Consider the following 14,062-nt stretch of genomic DNA (forward strand, 5'->3'; position numbering starts at 1 on the left):
CTATGAAGATGGGTGAGGCCTTATCTGATCTCAAGGTGTTTACAATTCACTTATTCAATAAATGTTTGATAAAAAGCTTCTATGTTCTAACTATGTGCTCAACTCTGGAGATGTAAAGTCAGAAAAATGTATAGAGCTCACCTAGAGAAACAAGAGTAAAGGAAATAGTAAATATTGTAGAGAAAATGAAAACTTGAATTAAAAAATAGAAAAGAGCCCTGGCTGGTGTAGTTCAGTGGATTGAGTGTGGGCTGTGAACCAAAGTGTTGCAGGTTTGATTCCCAGTCAGGGCACATGCCTGGGTTGCAGGCCATGACCCCCAGCAACCACACATTGATGTTTCTCTCTCTCTCTTTCTCCCTCCCTTCCCTTTCTAAAAATGAATGAATAAAATCTGTTAAAAAGTCTATTATAAAAAAATAGAAAAGATTAATGAAACCCAAAGCAGATTCTTTTAAAATAGTTAGACCTCTGAAAACACTGGTCAAAAAAAAAGAGAGAAGATAGAAATAAATAAAAATCTTGAAAGAAAAAAAGAAACAACTATAGATAGAGCAGAGATTAGAATAAGGAGCACATTGTGGATAGTATTTGATGAAATAAATGACATAAAGGATGCATTCTTAGGAAATATAAAATGCCAACATTGATACAGGAAAAAATTAGAACAGATACTTAGACCAGTGAATATTTTAAAAATCGGAATGGTAACTTCTTATGTCCCCAAAATACAGGCTCGGGTAGTTTTAAAGTTTCATTCTACCAAACTTGCAAGCTGTAGTAAATTTCTACCATATATACATATGCATATAAATGTGTATATATACATATATATATACACACACATATATATACACATATACATATCATGAAGCATACGACATTATACATTTATGTAAATAAAAATTCCATGTGCATAAAAATATACACACTTTATAAAAAGCGTATGAACAGAAGAACCTCACTGGCTTCGGTAGAGTGGCAGGCCCTGGGACCGGGCATGGAGGGAGTAAGGAAGTGTGAGCATGAATGGCGGAGTGGGCAGAGAGAGGACCTGCACGAGCGAGTGTGTCATGCACCAGGAGTGCGGTTCGCTCAACTCTTGAAGCTGAGGTCTAGTAGAACAGAAGAAAAAGGAGGATCATACTATGGTCCATAGGGCTTACAATTTAGTAGAAGGAGATAGCCATATTTCATCTAGAAAGTGGACTAATGTGATTTCAATGTTTTGGAACAATTTTTCTCACAGGAGAGTAGGATCACAAATCCTGGTGTAGTAACTTACCCTGGGTGGGAGCTAGGGAGAGGAGGCTGTTCAGGAGACTAATGAGAGAGGGAGGCACGGCATAAATAAGATAATTCAAAGAATGGTAGAAAAAATTAAAAGTGAATATTAAAAACATACTTAGTGGAAATGCAAAGCAAGGGATGATCATCCTGCACAGGGAATAGAAGAAGGCGCCTTGATACCGGAGCTGAGTGCACAGAACTGGGCAGATAACCCAGACCATCGGCCAGTCCGGGGCTGCATCCAGGTTCAGAGATGCTGGCATTGGCTCCCAGCTGTCTATGGGCCCAGATCAGAGCTCTGCATGGCCACGCACCACATGGAGTGTGACTCGGGCACACAGTTGGTGTGGCCCGACAGCTGACCAAAGGGATGAGTAGTAAAACATAAAATTTTATTCTGCTTCTTCCACTAAGAGGTGAGCTCCTTTAAACCAGAACCCGGTGCTGTTTTTGTTTTGTTTTGTTTTTAGGGCTGTGATATTTAGATTCTGCCTCCAAATTTGCAGATGTAATGAGATGATTTATCATGGAAAAATTATTGCATGATCATCAAAAAGTAATGAAAGTTGTCACAGCCTCTCTCTTAATGGTCTTTCTTCCTCACCTCCTTCCCCCTACCCTGAAAATGAGCTCTAGGAGTCTAGCATGGAGCCCAGCCAGGGATCTGATGCTGTTTAATTCACCCAGGCAGTCAACCATAAACACATTTTTCAGAAGTAAAGACAACTTCTGTAACTTTTTAATTAAAGCATAAAAGCCCTAATTAAAGAGACATAAATCACGGAGAAACCTGTAAATCTCTGCAATCTTTTGTGGCACCGCACGCATGCATCCAGCTGTGTTCACTGTGGGCCCAGAGGCGACAGGGTCTGGAGAGTCCGGGCACCGCTTTCCAGAGGTCCCGGAGCAGCAGCTGGGGAGGGGATGCTGGCATGGAGCACGCACTGGGTGGAGGGGGAGAGCAGACAAGTCTGGACCAGGAGCACTTAGCTCCATTCTCACTCAATTTTTGGAAGGTCAAGATGGCTGCTGCCTCCAGGTTAGAGGGACAAGTCAAAGAACACCATGAGGGAGCAGACAGGAGGAGAACAAAACATTCCATGAAACCATCAGCTTGCGTTCTTCAAAAAGTCAGTGTCCTGGGAGAAGAGGGTTGGAGGACAAGACTGGATGAAAGGAAACTATAGAAGCGCAGCAACCAAATGTAATGTGTGAACTTCGATTGGATCCTGCTTCGAAACAAAAACACAATGAAAGGCATTCCTTGGGACGATGGGAAAATTGAATGTAGACTTGATGTTAGATAATATAATGGAATTATTATTAAATTTTTTGAGATGACATGATAGAGTTCTTTTTTTTAAGATTTTATTTATTTATTTTTAGAGAGGGAAGGGAGGGAGAAAGAGAGAGAGAGAGAGAAACATCAATGTGCAGTTGCTGAGGGCCATGGCCTGCAACCCAGGCATATGCCCTGACTGGGAATCGAACCTGCGATGCTTTGGTTTGCAGCCCGCACTCAATCCACTGAGCTACACCAGCCAGGGCTGAATTATTATTAATTTTATAATGCATGGTAATGGCATTGCAGTTAAGTAGGATAATGCTTTGTTCACAAGATGGGGATGCTGAAGGATCCAGAAGTGAGATTTTATGATGTCTACACAAGTACCAAAATGATAATAATTATTGGATGTAGATGGAGGATACCCATATTGTTTATTTCAGAAAATTTTGAACTGTTTGTGTATGCTCAAGACAGCTTTGTAATAAAACTTGGGGGAAGAAAAAATGGCAGCCTTCATTTCTTTGTCTCTTGGAGATCTGTCTGTCTGTCTGTCTGTCTGTCTGTCTGTCTGTCCCTCTCTCTCTGTCACAAATCTGCTGATGTGGGAGAAGAATCCCATTGGGCAAGTGCAGCTGGATGAGTTTTCCTTTCCGTGCTGACGTGCAGTCTGGGTGTTGTGTGTGCGCCCCCTTCTCAGTTTTGAATGAATGTGGGCTTTAGGGAGGAGGTAGCTCTTTGGGCTTCTCCCTGCAGCACTTATGGTTCATCCACCTGGCTCTTAGGACTCAAAACCAATGAGCACAGCAGCCCCCAATCTCATGGAGCTGTCAGTTTAGCATAGGAGACGGATGAATAATTCAGTCCCCACGGTAGAATGACCTCAAATAGAGACCACTGACATGGGGCCTGGCACCCCCAATATTTGTGACATCTTGATCCTTCTTTCTCTGATGGAAACAACATCGTATACACCCCAAAGTGGTGTCTATCACTCTACGAGGCAATGGACACAGCCACTGGGTGCTGGGGGTCTGTGTGGGAAGGTGAGGGAGTGGTAGGTCACAGAACGCTTCAACTGGCTGGATCTGCTGTGGAACTCGAGGTGCTGACCAGTGTCTAGGATGGAACTGAGTCACCAGGATCCAGGCTCAGCAGAGATACATTTGTCAGAGTAGAAAGGTCATTGGACCGGACCAAGAATCTGCAGACTGTCTGGGCCCTGGGTGAGGTGAGGTAGCCCCATTCTCCTGGGGCTCAGTGGCTGTCATAGGGTGGACACATGTGGATGGAGAAGGACACGGGGCCAATGAATGGACAAGCCCATCCACACAGCTAGAGAAAGGATGTCCCTGGTGCATCCTTTCTAACATTTTGAATGCTCCTTTGTCAAAATTGGAAAGGACTTTAATTTAGAAAGAGCTAGGAGGACCTAGAAGATGACCTCTGGCCTCACGGTTTTGAGAGGGTGCTGCCAAGAACTTCCAGGACTCGGAGGAAGTTCAAATTCAAAACTCAGTTTGAAAGTCAGGAATCTGGTCCAACCTTATAGAGGACGAGGCATTAGCTTCCTAGGCCTACCGTAACAAAGTACCACAAATTCCCTGGCTTAACAGAAATTTATTGTCTCATATTGTCTGGAGGCTGGACGTCTGAGATCGGGATGTCAGCAGGGCCGTGATCCCCCTGAAAGTGCTGGAGGAGGCGCTCTCTGGCCCGCCCTCTTAGCTTCTGGGACTTCCTTGCCTCTGGCTGCGTAACTCCCATCGTGGAGACCTGGCATTTTCCCTGCGTGCGTCGTGTCCAAATTTCCCCTTTCTATAAGGACACTGCCCTATTCCAATATGACCTCATGTTAACGAATTACATCTGCAATGTCCTGATTCCAGTTAAATTCCCATTCTGGGGTACTGGAGGTTAGGACTTGAACATCTATTTTGGGGGACACAGCTGAACCTGTGCTGGTGGCCAGAGGGAAGTAGACTTGCCTCAGCTTAGACAGACTTGCCTGGCACAGACACCCAGGCCTGGGTCTGGGTCGCCTGATTCACGCTCAAGAGCTGTTCTCATTGTTGCGACCTCTGCTCCATGATGCTGAGACTACATGAGGAACCCCAAGCAGGCTTTCTTGAGTCTTAGTGTAGCAGTCACGTGCCCATTTGGGGCTGCCCATCACTCAACCTCCGTGGATTAGCACCTGATTTCCCTCTCAGGGTGTCCTCTGTTGCGTGGCCATTTCTCGGCAGAGAGTACTGTCCCCGCCCTGGGAACTCAAAGGGCAGAAGACCACCCCCCATCTCCAGGGAGCCAGGTGGACTCATGGCATAGACTCAGCACACCGGACCATTCTCCTGGGCCTTGTCCCCCGAGTGAGTGATGCCGTGTGTGATGGGGAGGCCACATCTGTGCCCCGGCGCCAGGCTACCTCAGTCCCGCAGGTGGCTTACTGGGGCTCCCCCTGGGTCGTCCTCCAGAACGTTCCAGCTCCCTACTCTTGGGAGTCCCTGGGATTCTTCCAGTAAGTCCCATTTTTGTGTGAGAGGCAGAATCCTTTTCTGCTACATGTAAAAACCAGCTCTGACTGATAGAGCAGGGTGCTGTCTTTATCTGGAGAGGTGTCACTACGTTTATTTTAATTTTAGAAGGAATCAGGACACATCATGAGACCCAAAAGGTGACAAATTGCCATTATGTGGATGTTTGCAGACACAGGTATGAGCTAGAACCTGAGACCTGTCACTAAACCCAACCTGGGCGGAGCAGGGCGAGCAGGGGAGGGGGGCGGGACTGCCAGCCCGCTGATCTGTATTACCTGCTAATCTATCACACGCTAACCTATATCCCATCAGCCCATGCTGCACGTCAATTGTGTGGTAAACAGCTTCACCAGCAGCAGATCTTGGGGCCCAACTCTTTTATCTTGTTAAAATTGAGCCTAAACAAAACAGATAAGCTCCATATCATCTCCCCGAATTAATCCAGGTACACTTTATCTTCTGAGAGGTTTGCCGTGGTGTGATTTGTGTCCCTGTAAACATACGTTGGGTGGGCCTCTTACTAATTGGATTTGCTTTCAGATGTGTTTGTGGGACCTCGTCTAAATCAAATTATTTGGAATATAGCATCAAGACGAATGATGTATGTGGCAAACCAAGGTCTCGGGTAGTTGTGCGTGTGTGTGTGCGTGTGTGTGTTTCAGGACTCATAGAGGGTTTATTTTTGATTAAATGCCTTGGCCTTGCTTTGGCATTTATCTTCCTGTGGCAGAGCCAGTCACAATGGGTAATTCTATTAGCATTATCTCTCAATTCGGTGGAGAGGGGCTCCAGCCAGGACAGCCTCGGCAGAAAGGGCTACCGTGTTCAGGAGGCTAATTTCTTATTTCTCTGGCGAGTTTATTCCTTTATCGGCAGCTCCTTTAAAGGGAGCTGAAGGAGAGCAGTCAAATCATTAAAAGTGAAAATTTAACGTGGGTTTTTTAAAGGCAAACCCCAAAGCTTTGGAGGGAGGGGAAAGGTTAAATTAAATACATGAACGGTGCCTTCACAGTTAGTCTAACCGATGGCAATGGATAGTATTTAAGGGCCTCGTGTGTATAGAGGAGATTTTCTCTTTGTACTTCTAATGAGAAAAGTGATATTGATCAGGTGCCTTCTAGCTGAGCCCTTGGGTGACCTTGGGACTCTCTTTCTCTACCTGTGCCCCGCTCCTGTGTTGGTCTCTTGCTCACCAATGGGGTGACGCAGGGAAAAAGAAAAACCTTCCTCCAGTGCCTTGAGTACCTGTGAAGAAAGAGGGCCGATAGGAAGGAGATTTGGGTGCTTCTCATCTGTCCATGCGAATGGGGGGCAGGGGTCACAGGGAGAAATGAATTGCACAGAAAATCCCAGAATCCCATTTGAGTTTCTACCCTCCCCCCCAGAGGGGCCCTTTACTCCGGATGCTGCTGCTCCCCTCCCTGGCTTTGCTGCCCCTCCTCCTTGCCCTTGTTCACCCCTTCCTGGGAGCGACCAGCAGCTCCAAACGTTCCAAGGACAGCCAGCAGTTGGAGAGGGAAGATGCCGGGGGTTGAGGAGGCCACGTGCTAACGGCACCAGGGAGCTGCGTGCGTTGCTCGGGGCTTGTGACCCTGTTTCCTGGGAGAGGGAGGTGAGGTACCTCCAGAGCCCGCCGTCTGCCGTATGCTGAGAGTGGATTTGGAAGGGACTCTGGGATGCCTGACCTTGCCATTAAAAATTTTGCAGTCCAAATACGTCTGAAAGGCAGTTCAGGAACCAGACTTTTTTTTGAGGGCTCGATGTATGCATTATGTTCTTTGAAAAGTGTTCCCAAATTGTCTTTATAAAACATCTGGACCCTTAACGGTCAATGTGGTAAGCACCCAACATAAGCCCATGTAGCTAGGTGTAAGTTACATATACGTTATTATTTAATGTATTATATACATTAGGATGTATGCACAACTGTATATATTTTAAAAGAGTGGGAAAAAGAAAAAGAAATAGAGGTTATAATGCATACACTCCGCATCCCCAAAGAGTCTTGGGGACATGCTGGACAGTCCCCATGCCCTCTGACAGTTTCTGCTTCTCACAGCCTGCCGGACAGGTAGGTGTAGTCACTCTCGTTTAACAGATGAAGAAACTGTGGCTGCGATAGTTTAGCAATTTGCTCAGACCTGGGCTTGTAACCCATGTCTTCTGACTCCAGATCTGAAACCTTTCTATTCCACTGATTCCCTCCTCCTCCTCCTCTTGGATCAGTGGCCCTGCCTTCTGCGGCCCGTTAGTCCCTCTGCTTTCTACCCCGAAACCTTCCACGCTGATGGAATCTGCAAGGACTGTCTCCTTGAACTTGACGACTCCAAACCAGTGTTACTATTCCCATGCCCCTTTGCTACTCATTTTTCCAACCTCCCTTGCAGCTCAGAGTGGCCGTGCGACCCAGCAGCAGCCAACCTGACAGGCAGGGGTGCTCTGAGAGATTGCACCGTCAGAAGGGGGAGCCCTCCAGAAGGGCTCCCCCCGCCTTCTCCTCTCCTCTGGCCTTAGATACCATGGTTCCCCCTCATCTGCAGTTTCGTTTTCCCCAGTTGCAGTTACCCACAGTCAACCTCTATCAGAAAATATTAAATGGAAAATTCCAGAAATAAACAATTTGTAAGTTTTAAATCACAACCCCCTCTGAAAAGCGTGATGAAATCTCGTGCCATTTCCACCCCGGACGTGTGTGACTCATCCCTTTGTCCTGGGTCTCCATGCTGTAGACGCTTCTTCCTGCCCTTTTGTCAGTTACTTCGTAGCCGTCTTGGTTACGGGATTCACTGTCACCATCCTGCACGGCTTCTGTGCAGGTCACCCTTATTCCACTCCATCGTGGCCCCAGAGCCCGAGGGGCCGATTCAGATTTGCCAAAGAGGAGCTGTAAAGTACTTCTTTGAAGCGACAAGGCGAGTCCAGTACAATAAGTATTTTGAGAGAAAGACCACTGAACTTGTATTACAATATATTGTTATAATTGTTCTATTTTAATATGAGTTCCTGTCATCCATCTCTTCCTGTGCCTAATTTATACACTGAACTGTATCCTAGGTATGAATGTAAAGCAGGTCCTTGAATAATGTCATTTCGTCCAGTGTTACTTCGTTTTAACACTGATAGGAGAAAAAAAATTAATTCTGGGCGGGGGTGGGGGCGGGGCTACTGCCTATGTGGAGTTCGTAGCTTCCCCCTACGTCAGCGTGGGTCTTCCTGGGACTCCAGTTTCCTCCCACATCCCGAAGACATGCACGTGAGCTGAACTGGCACATCTTCGCTGTCCTGGCCTCGGTGAGCATGTCTTCGATGGAAGACCCCCTCTGGGAGGGGGGGCTCCAACTCAAAAGAGATTCTGGGATTTCCTGTGCCATCCGCTTCTCCCTGTGAATCCTGCCTCCCATTAGCCTCAGCGGGGGGGGGCGCCCTGCCCAGGGCAGGGGGGTCCTGCCCTGGGCTCTGAGCTGTTGCGAGAGGAACCGGCACCCTTGGACTGGAATCAGTAGGTTGGAAAAGAATTCTCTGACTTATTTTTAATTCATCTTTCTTAAATGTATGTATAGCCCACATTTATTTCAATGTTTACTATTAGAAGTATGTGGGTCTTTATTTAGAAGTCTGGTGATGTTTCTGTGGCCAGAAATATACTGTAGGAATTCAACTTTTGCTTATGTCAATTAGCCTGTGGTAAGAGTGGTCTCGTTATATGTTGTTTCACTTGAAGTTGCAGTTTCCGGGAACCTATCTACAGTGTCAAGTGAGAACTTACTGTACAGGGAAAAAACACAGTGTATACAGGGTTTGGCACTATCTCTGCTTTCAGACATCCACTGGGGGACTTTGAGGAACATATATCCCGTGGATGGGGTGGGGGGCCACTGCATGACTATGTGGACGGCTCACTTGGAGCTGGCTTTGGCCTTGAGGAAATGGGTCTAAGGGCAACAGGCAGCTTGCTAAGAATAAGACAGAGAGAGATGGGGTTTTTGAGCACCTCACTGAGCCCCTGCCCTAGCCCAGGAACCACCTGCCTCCAGGCTACTCCCGTGCGACATTAAATGTCTTTGCCGCTTAAGCAGCTGATGGGTGTTTTGTTACCTGCAGACAGAGCCTTCCTAAGGCCACAGTCTCTGTGTCCGCATTTCTAATCAGCGTCTTCCATCTCCATTTCATGGTTTTGTCAGGGTCTTTCTGCACCTCGGTCTACATAACTTTCACCGAAACAGGCTGGTCCACGTGGCATAAGAAGTCATGTGACCCAAAGATCTTTTTAGAGCTACACTTTGTTTTCCTAACTCTCTTATGTTTTAGCTTTCCCAATCATGTTACTATGTGTGTGTTTGTGTGTTTATAATGGCTCCTTCCGTTTCTTTCTTGGCACAGCCCTGTGCATACCAGCCCTTTCACGGTTCCCAGAGCTTGCCTCCTCTGGAAGCAAATATTCCTCCTCCTCTGTGTCCCGCCTCAGGGCCCCTGCAGGCTTCTTCTCCCCACGTCTTCACCTGGTTGGCTCCTTCCTGTCCTTCAAGCCTCAGCCCTGGTGTTACCACCTCAGGGAAGCCTTGTCTAACCGTTGTACCCCTGCTTGCAACATCGCATTTTAATTTTCTTCATAGAACAGAACTCTACCTGAAGTTATCTTATTTGTTCAGTTACCGCATTCATTCTGACCTCCATCTACAATGCAGGAGCTCAGAATGTATTAATAAAGCACATGAATAAAAAAAAAAGTATAGGAAGCTCCTTTTCATTGGTTAGATTGGATGCTGCCTGATTCATAAATCACTGAAAAGAGCCAATAAGATCATTAAAAACTTTTTAATAAAAAAAAGAATGAACGGATATAAATACCTGCTTGTGAGATTCTCCGGTTTGTTGCCTAGCGGAATATTTCAGTATTTACGAAATGGGGGTACCAAAAAGTAAAGCAGTAGCAATTCTAAGCCAGTGCTGAGTAAATACAGTACCATCATCAACTTTCTATAATTTGAAATTCTAACTTAGAATTTATTAATGTTATTATTCTCATTGGGATGAGCCCTATTTTGAAATAGTGTAACAGTAATAGCAGACACTATTAATAAAAAGTAATAGTTATAATTTGCCCTGGTTGGTGTGGCTCAGTGGACTGTGCGTTGTTCTGCAAACCAGTAGGTCACCAGTTCAATTCCCGGCGATGGCACATGCCTGGGTTGCAGGCCAGATGCCCAGTTGAAGGTGTGCAAGAGGCAGCTGATTGATGTGTCTCTCAGGCATCGGTGCTTCTCACCCTTTCTTTCTCCCTCCCTTCCTTCTCTCTAAAAAATAAATAAAATCTTTACAAAATAATAGTTACAGTTTAAGTATAGTATCAGGATCAAAATCTGGAAGAACTGCTTTCTGAATCAACACTCTCTGCCTTCTAATCCCCCCTACCTGGTGATATTTACATCTCAACGTCAAGAACATATTGCTGCACTTATTTGTTTGCTGTTTTGTTCCTCGCTCACCTGAAACCCCCGAGGGCAGGAACAATGCCTGAAACAGCTTCGATCCAAAGCACGGTGACATATGGCAGGCACTTCATAAATGTGTTTTGAATGATGATCCTAACTTAACATGAGTTACACAAAGTATCCCCTTGGCATAGTTCACTCTATAATTACAGTGAAATTTAAACGCACACACACACACACCCTACCCCTTTATAATCCCGTGAGAATCTGTGATATCTGGGTTTGGTTCTCAGAAGACATCTTTACCATTGTTACCATCACCACCGCTTACCTCTTTCTTACTTCCTTAAGATGCACAAGGGGGTGGGGGCCCTCCAAAAAACCCAGACTTTATGAATAAAAAATTGTGTATTTATTCTTACATAGTTAAACTGTGGTCACCTTTAAAGTACTCGGCGTTTGATGCAATACACCCATCAAGATGTTTTTTTCCACTGCTTGAAACAGTTTTTGAACACATCGATTTTGGTGCCTTTCAGTGCTTCTGCCATTTTTTTGTTTGTTTCACCCGTTCCACATCGGCAAAATGCTTCCCTTTGAGGACTTTTTTCATCCAGGGCAACAAAAAAAGTCACTCGGGGCACGATCAGGTGAATAGGGAGGGTGGGGCATGGGGGTCAGGCTGTTCTTGGTCAAAAACTGAACACTCAGTGCAGTGCGGGCAGGCACACTCGTATGTCACTCATCGTGAAATGGGCAAATGCGTTGAAAGAGTCCTCAAAAAATATTTCACTGAAACTTAGCCTCCCACCACAACGCCAGCTGGTGCACTGATACAGATGGGTTCCTAGAACACTCCCCTAGCGGGGGAGCCTGGGCTACCAGGGGCCTGCCCTCCAGAAGGTAATGCTGGGTTTTGGGGTCTCCCCTGGTATTCTCTCTTCCCACAGTTTTATGCCTGAATAAGCATGAAGAATCAGGAAGGGAAATTATGACCTGGCCCAATAAGCGCTGATAAAAACCACTGGAGAGAAGGAGATAGGACGCTTTCATTTATTTGCAGAAGAAACTGATGCGTGTCAACGACACCGACAGTGACGTGGAAGAAAGCATGATTAGGAATGGCAGAGGGACAGTCAGACTGAAAGTTCGGAACTCCTGCCAAAGAAGCAAACACGCTTTCCTGCACAGAACAGTGCCTTTGATGATGAAATAATCTCCCTCTCCCCTCGGAGAGAGATGAGAATGCTCTTGTTCAGGTCAGTGAAGACAAACTAGAGGAGGCAAGAGCAGTCATTACTGATAGCTTGTTGAAAGTCCACAGTGTCGTTAGGCGTAGGACCAAAGCCGGTCCAGCCCCCAGGTTTACAGCCCAGGGCATGGAGCCCTCTACGAGATACTGGGAGCCCTGGTCTGGTTTTCAGGCCCTCAGTGGTGAGAGAGAGCTTCTGAGGCTACAGTGGTAGGGACAGAGGAACGACAAGGATGGCCTCTGGCATAGGGAGAGGATGCCTGGCGGGAAGAAAGACAAAAGCAAGCTGGACTCACAAAAAGGAAGGCGGAAGAGAACTTCGGGAAGCAAGGAAAAGGGGAAAGGTTTGAAAACCAGAGGAAATAAAAAATTCAGAACCCTGGAGTTTATGAGCATCCGGTGGGCAAATGATAAGAAACATGGTTCTGCGCAGGCCTGCCCTGGGTGAGGACGGTAGAGCTGGCGAAGGAGGCGCTCACCACCGAGCCGGGAAGAGGCGGAGATGAACTCAGCTCTGGGCCCACTCGTTCCAGTCTCTTCAACCTTCGGCTGAACGTTCCATATTTCTAACTTCACCACGGGCTTCTCTCTTTGCCGATGGTCTTGGCTGAGACATTGGTTATCTTCCCTAGATACAACCCCCAAAGCAGAACCGCTGAATTCCACAACCACTTCCTGAGTCGAAGCAAAACACGAAGCAACTCATACTTCAGACCCTCAGAGATGTCAGAGGTTATTGCATCCAAACCCCATTCTCCACCGGAGCACCACTTGGCGCCCACCTGAACGCGTCAAGTGAGGGAGAGCTCCTAACCCCAAGGAAAAGTACTCTGTGTTTAGAGAGCCCTATTAGAAAAGTATTCTTCATGTCGGGCCCTGACGTCTCCCCATCAGATAAGCTCTATTCATTGGTCCTCCTTCAACATCTTGGAACCTCTCAACAGCTCCCATACACAGAGCTAATGCAGCAACCCTTCCCCCGACAGCTCTTCAGGCATCGGAAGCTGCCACATTCCCTTGAGTCTTATTTCTTCGAAGCTGGGCATCACCCGCTCCTTTGATTATTTCCAATATAATAGGGTTCTAAGTCTCCTTTGAGCTTGGCCACTCCTTCTTGAATGTGGTCAAATTTGTCTTGAAGCGTGGGCTCCGGAACAGTGTACCCTGGCCCAGGTATGGTGCAGCGGTCTAAGGTAGAGCAAGAAGGCTACCAGGCCTGTCCTTGGGACTCTGTTCTCTCTTAATACACCTTGTGCCCCCATTGAGTCCAGCAGCACCTCACCGTTGACGCACCTGGGCAGCCTACTGCCAACCTCAGCTTGTGCTTTGTGAGAAAATGTGGCCGCGTCTCCGTCATCCTGCCGCAGCCATGTTCTCTGTACCCACAGACACTTCGCAGCCATGTGACTCTTGATTTTGTTAAAGTTTCCCCACAATTTCAGCACACAAAAATTACTTTTGAATACAGATAGTAGGTTCCACGTTGCTAAGCTTTGATCCTTCACTTGTAGCCTGAACAAAACAGGAGCTTCTTGATTCCGCCTTTAAGATCCATCACGACTTGATGATATTTTCAAAAGAAGTGCCAAATCAACCTCTTCAAGGCACTGAAAAGTTACAGCGCTGTACGCTGATGGTCTTCTGAGGAGGGGCCAGAAGAACACATGACATCATACAGCCTGAAAGATGCCCTAAAAACACCCCTTTTTCTGGGTCTGATGCTCATGTCCCTCCACACTCCCCATCCTCCCAGCTGCCCCTCTACCTGGCAGCTCGCCCTCCCCGCTCCCCGCTGCTGCTGCTGCGTGCTTTTCCCCACGACCAAACCCTTTTTCTTTCTGGAGAGCTTCATACATTTCCAATATGGGTCAGTGAAGCTCCTCTCACATTGTTCATTCCTCATTACGTGCTGCAGGTCAACTCCAAAGTGACTTATTAACACAAAAAAAAAAAGCTCAATGCTAAGCAGAGATTTCTTTCTCCTTAGAAAGGAGGAGGATTGCAAATACCTATATTTCATGATTTTCTTTCATCGTGCTCATAGGCAAATTTCTCCTCCATCTTTATTCAAGTTATTAGGAAAAAATCCATTGAACAGAATTAGTTTGAGAACAGAGCTCCGATGTTTGTCCCAGGAAAACTCTCCCCCAGGCTGTCTTTGATTCATCAATAACCACCTCCGCAGTTTAGCCATAAAGCCAGTTAACCCATCCAGCCCTCACCGCCCCATGTTCTCCAAAGAGTTTGTTAAAGGGGCTGTCAAAAG

This window comes from Phyllostomus hastatus, unplaced genomic scaffold (genome assembly GCF_019186645.2).
Source record: "Phyllostomus hastatus isolate PE091 unplaced genomic scaffold, TTU_PhHast_1.1 phas_scaffold_114, whole genome shotgun sequence".
Taxonomy (NCBI): domain Eukaryota; kingdom Metazoa; phylum Chordata; class Mammalia; order Chiroptera; family Phyllostomidae; genus Phyllostomus; species Phyllostomus hastatus.